The sequence below is a fragment of the Desmodus rotundus genome, chromosome 10, assembly GCF_022682495.2.
Source record: "Desmodus rotundus isolate HL8 chromosome 10, HLdesRot8A.1, whole genome shotgun sequence".
Taxonomy (NCBI): Eukaryota; Metazoa; Chordata; class Mammalia; order Chiroptera; family Phyllostomidae; genus Desmodus; species Desmodus rotundus.
The window spans coordinates 25,606,891-25,613,422 of NC_071396.1; positions in this window are offsets into that span (position 1 = coordinate 25,606,891).

Here is a 6,532-nt window from a genome sequence, read left to right on the forward strand (position 1 = left end):
TAAGGAATATATGTCAAGCCTCTTCCCTGGTGCCTGATACAGAGCCCCTGCCAGGGGCGTCCACCCCTCGGCCCAGCGGCCCAGGATGGCTGTGAATGCACCCCAAAACAAAATTGTAAGTTTACTTAAAACATTGTGAGATTTTTTTTTTGTGATGACGTGTTGCAATGTATTTAATGTGTGGCCCAAGACAACTTTTCTTCTTCCAAAAGGTTGGACACCCCTGTGAGTGAACCCCTTATAGTTTCCCGCATCATGGGACAGCAATGCCTTACAAAGAGCTCCTAAATCCCTTGGAATGTTCTGGGTGATAAGAGTGGCTTCTATTCTAATGGGGGGGACCCTTGTGGGCTCCCAGAGGGCTTCGGGGTGGGGGCTGGTCACCAGAGAGACCGAGCCATGAGGAGAAGTTCGCAGTTTTCATCTTCCACCCCCACTCTTTGGAAAGGGGACAGGAAGAGATTGATTTGCAATGGGTCGTTCCTACGTGGTGAAGGCTCCATGAATGTCCCTAAACTACAGCGTGTCGGGGTGCTCGAGTTGGGGGCGCTGGGGTGGGTGAGCACACCCATGTGCTGGGAGGGGGCACACCTCAACTCCAGGGGAGCAGAAGACCCAGTACTAAAGACCCTCCAGGACGTCACTCATGTGACGGTCCATTCGTGCCCTTTATAATATCCGTCATAATAAACCAGCAAACACAAGGAAAAGTCTCCCTGAGTTTTGTGAGCTGTGATGTTACCGGACAGGGGCCCCACCCTGAGCAGGGCCGCTTGGGGCCAGCTGTAGCGAGTGGGTTTTTGACTTTGTATGGGAAAGATTTCACAACACAGGTCCAAGCGACTGTGAGGGGCCATTTATTAAAGCTGGGGACAGTGAAGCAAGGAAGAGCTTAGCGTAGAAGGAGCAACAGGAGAGCCCAGCCTGGGCTGCCTTGGCTCACTGGAAAGCCAGAGAAGAGGGGGCCTTGGGGACAGGTTCAGGGATCAGCCTGGGACAAGCTGCCATTGCCCACTGCCTTAGAGTTTAAGAGACTGGTGCCTGTGAGGAAAGAAGGGGGCAGGAGAGGGGGGAGGGGTTGGGGACTGCTCCCCAGAGGGAAAACGCTGGAGTTGGGCCCTTTGTCTTTAATTTTTCTCTCTCTTGCAGGCAGGAATCTTAGGGGCGGTCTCAGGGGACAGTTTCAGAAGAACATTCATCAGTCCCCAGGTGTGTCCCTGAGGGTCCTGGTTCCCACTGATTGGTCAGGGACAGAGCAGGTCTTTTCGTCCTTGCAGTTGGTTCTGACTGCTGCCCACCTGGTTTTGCTGCTTTTCTGGGCCTGGGACTGAAGTGTGACTCAGGCTTAGATGTCATCTCCAGGCAGGTGACCTTTGGCAGCTGGCTGTAAGTTGCTCGGCCAGTTTGTTCAGCTCCCTGTCTCAGTTTCCCCGTTCCACTTGCCAGGAAATTTTCCTAGCTCCTCACCATCCTGTCTCATTATAACAAATGATCAAACCCAGGGAGGGGGTGGCGGAAATCTTCAATTTACAGCCAGTGGATTAGAAGCACAGATGGCATCCTGAGCTTTGTAACTGCCATCTGAAAACTGACTACGTTCTGGGAGGCCGAGCCCTAGACCTGTGGAGTCGGCACTAATGCCTCGTCGTAAATCAGGGTCAGCACGGAATTACAGGACCCAAAGCTGGAGTCTACAGAATTGGTGAGTTGGCTAGTGTGGGAAAACCCCCCCACACACACACACACACATTTGGTGTCAGATGGGTGGTGAGTGAAGAAAACAAGTTTTTTCCTACAACTCTAACGAATCAGGCAAAAGTGAAACACTGTCATTTGCGACGGGTGGAAGGAGCTTGAGAATACCGTGCTAAGCGAAACAAGTCAGACAGAGAAAGTTAAGAATCATATGATTTCCCTCAGAAGTGGGATATAGAACTGAAAGCAGCAATGCATGAACAAAGAAGAAAAACAAACAAAAACTCGTAGACACAGACAACAGTAGGGTGGTGACCAGAGGCAAGCCGGGGAGGGGACAGTAAAAGGTAAATATGGTAAATAAGGTGATGGAAGAAGATTTGACTTTGGCTAGCAGGCACACCACGCAATGTACAGATCGTGGAATCATAGAATTATACATTTGAAAACTATATACTTTTATTAACCAACGTCACCCCAATACATTAAATTTTCAGAAAAAGTTATGGGCAAAAAATTAAGCAAAGAAGCATAAAAGCTGGGCTCTCCTGATATCACACAACCTCAGATTTTCCTCTGACATAGGAAACAGAAGTGATCGTTTTTCCAGAAATAACCTTCTCTCTGAAAGAAGCCATCGCCACATTGCTGGAGCAAGGCAGGCATTCACGGTGACTTCGTGTCTAGAATTTCTTTCACAGTTGTCGTTACCACCTTTGGAAATAGACGGCTTTGTGTTACTCAGCTGTTCCGACTTGGCGCTTGATTTAGTCCAGATGGTGGCTGGGGGCGGGACCTCGGCCCCGATCCAGGGACGTCTGTCTCAGCCCTTCTGACAAACCCCGGGGGCCACTGGAGACTTCAAAGGTGCTGATTTTTCTTCGATACAGCACCTTTGTGTCCACACTACATGACTGAGTGTTGTTGTTGTTGTTGTTTGAATTGAACCTTCCCGGGGAAAATAAAACACAACAGACTAAAATCTTCAAGAAAATACTATGGTTTTTACTGACACGAAATTGCAAAGCAGGCTTATCATATTTATTCCTGTCGGTTCACAATTCTTCATTTCACACTTGGAGCAACAGAGGGCAGAGGTCACTTAAGTCTTATAATTACAATCTCTGCCAGGTTAAAAAAAAATCTAGATCATTGCAAAGTTTAGTCATTGATATAAGTAGCCAACTGATGTACAGATTCCGGCACAAATAATACCTGCTTTGAGTGTGGTAGGTAGGGTCATAATAAGGCTGTACTAATTTATAGTTTTAATTCGAACATTGCACCCAAAATGCCCTACGGCATGCTTGAGTGTGATATTATTATGTTACAGAATGACGTGCTTATGATTTTGTAATAAAAGCGTTTGTAATAAAAGGGGGGGGGGGGCGTTATTTGTGCCCAATCCTGTATTACCTACTGTAAACGATGGTGCCGGTTTTGTGGATTTATGTGGATGTACAAATAATAGCTTAAGTAAGATTCGTAAAACATGGTCTTAAAAAATGGACGTCAGGTTGCTGGGACCTGAGACAGTCTAAAGCCATTTGGGCCAAGACACATAGTGACCCTTTTAACCTTCTTAGTCAAAGGAAAGACGGTGAATGCTACTGTTCTGTTATTCACTTGATGTTCTATTTCCTATGTTCCCAAATACGAGGTTTCCCCTTCCAGCATCCATTTGGTCTGTTTAACGGTATTTGCCTCTTACTCTCTCAGTGGGAGAACAGAGGGAGGGTGGGAGCCATGTCCACGTCTCCAGGGTCCTGGCCACCTGCTCTGCCTAGGCCACAGCTGGCATTTCCCAACCTCATCACCAGAGGGACTGACTGCATTTTTGCCAACACACGAGTGACTTCATGCCTACCTATCGCGTCTCTGCCACCGCGGACCCTGTGAGCGCCGTGCCACGGGCTGCCGCCCTTGAACCCCTAGCTCCCAGCCCGGCGTGTGGAGCGGCGCAAGTACATAGGTGGGTTTGAAAGCCAGCAACATGGCATCTTTGTGACTCTTCTCTGTCACATCCCCCTGATGAGCAGGGCGGGGGAGGGGGGTTGGAATTCTCTTAAGAACTCCTATGATTAGATGGGGTGCCCCGGGTGATCTCCCCATCTTACGATCTTTAACTTCATCACGTCTCCACAGCGCCTTTGCCCTGGAAGGTAACACAGGCTCAGGCTGCAGGTGTTAGCGCGCGAACACCTCTGCGGAGGGCCTGATTGGGCTGACCCCAATTTTCTTTCTCCTGGGCCCCGTGGTGCGCGATGCCGCACACCCGTCCCTATGACAGCTGCTTGCCTCTCAGAGTGCTGTCTGGTGGCTCAGGGTGGGGGGGGGGGATCGCTTGGCCCCACTTGCGCAGCTTTGGAGGACAGACACCGCGTGGCGGGTTCAACCCCTAGTCCCTCTCAAGAAAGAGGCAACCGATCCTTGTTTCTGTCCCTCTCTTTCTCCCTCCTTTCCCCTCCCTCTAAAATCAATAAAAGGAAAACAATTAAAAAAGGGAGAGAGAGAGAGACAGCCTCTGGGTCTTTAACTCAACCTTTGCGTTCCTTCTTCCTTGATTTAAAACTCTTGTCTTCCTTTTTGGTACATTGTTCTCCCTTCGATTGTGATTATCCAGCAGAGGCAATTTATTTAATTTCCTTAATTACAAAAGCACGCCTCCCAGATTTTAATAACCTTTAGAAAGCAGATGTGTCCTGTAAAAATAATATGCCACAGGCCTGCGTATCCCACTGAAGTGCAGTTCAGTGCGTCCTGAGATTTACACTTCTGTACAAACCACAGCGTATCACCTTGCAGTGCAATAACTGCGTGGTTTTTCTCTGACGCTTTATTATTCCATTTATTAAAGAAAAAGGTACCGAATGTACCGGGTGAGCCGTTGCAGGCTTTTGTTTAATTGCAGCTCTGCAAAGACGCGGTTGCATATTCATAACCGCTGGCGACACGGTGCCAAGTGCCGAGACAATTACTCAGTGAGTTCTCTGCGTGACACTTCAGGGGGAATTGATAAAAGTGCTGAAGCCGGGTTCTATTTTAAGATCTTTGGCTGCTGATTGCTAGAACCGCACAAAGGGACACTGCACAGCTAGAGAAAGGCTCACGAAGCGCGGAGACAAAGCGTGTGTGATCAGTAAGAAGGCAAATTAACGCGGAGTGTGGCGCTCCCTGTATTTCTCAAATATGAACCGAATAATTGAAATCACTCTAGTTCTAGAACAAAGGCTCCATTTATGTGTAAGAAGTTAAGTGTCTGTACCTCTTTTTTTTTGTTCTTTTTTTTAAATTTTTCAGTTACCATTGACATTTAATATTATTTTGTGTTAGTTTTGGGTGTACAGCATAGTGATTAGACAATCATACACTTTACAGAGGGACCCCCCCCCCGATATTTCAGCACCCACCTGGCCCTATGGTTATTACAATATTATTGACTATATTTCCTGTGCTATAATTTACTTTCTCATAACAGTTCTGTAACTACCGATCTGTGCTTCTCAGTCGGTTCTCCGTATCTATGAGTCTGTGTCTGTTTTATTTATTCATTTACTTTGTTTTTAGGCTTCTACACATAGCTGAAATCATATGGTATTTGTACTTGTTTCTCTCTTTTTTTTAAGATTTATTTTTAGACAGAGGAGAAGGGAGGGAGAAAGAGAGGGAGAGAAACATCAATGTGTGGTTGCCTCTCACACGCCCCCTACTGGGGACCTGGCCCGCAACCCAGGCATGTGTCCTGACTGGGAATCGAACCGGCGACCCTTTGGTTCACAGGCTGGCGCTCAATCTGCTGAGCCACACCATCCAGGGCTGTACTTATTTATGATAGTTAATCTACAACCCCTACAGACCTTATCTGTTAAATAATGTAGGAAAAACAAAGTCCATCGTGTTCAAATGTTATTCCAACTATCAAAAATGAGGAGCAGCTGAGAATGACTCACCCCCTTTTACAAAGGGAGGAACGGAGGCAGATGGGTCTAAATGTCTTCTCCAAGAAATCTCGTGTTTCTGTGTATTTCCCTGTGATTTTTCCGGGCTGCTACGGGGCAGCTCACAGAATTGCATTCTTTCTTAACCATCCTGTTTCTCTGTGAGTAAAGACGCCACCATGAAAACCATTGGCAGATAGAAGTTCAGTACCCAACCATTTCACCAGCATCTTCTTCGTCTGTCCGTCCAAACCGTATCTAAGAGAATGGAACAAACAAAGTGATTCTGACAAGATTTTTCGAAAACACAAGCTTATCCTTTGAGTGGGAGCCGCTGTCTCCTAACTGGAAAAAACAAATGTATCTCCCAGTCTGTGGACCATCTCTTCACATTCTTTACTGTGTCCTCCGATGCATGAAATATTAAACTTCAGTGAAGTCCTGTTTATTTTTTTTTCTTTTGTTCCTTGTGCTTTTGCTGTATGTGTTAGAATCCATTTGCCAAGCTCAAGGTTATAAACACTTACCCCTGTTTTCTTTTAAGAGCTTTATAAGTTTAGATCTTATATTTTGGTCAGGGATCCATTTTTTCAGCAATTTTGAATAGGATGTGAGGTGAAGGTCCAGCTTTAGTCTTTGAACATTATTAGCCAGTTTTCCCAGCGCCATTTGTGGAAAGGCTGTCCTTTCCCCTTTCAATGACCTTGGCTTTTTGATAATCAGCTGACCACAGATAGAGGGAGTTGGTGGTGTTTTAAATAAAGAGAAATAAAAGAACCCAAACATTTGGGAAGCTAGCAAGTTTTGCTTTGCAATTTATTTCAGATTTGGAATAAAGATTCAGTTGGATTCATAACTACCCAGCAGTCAGTTGGAGTGTATTTTATTTACCATATTTT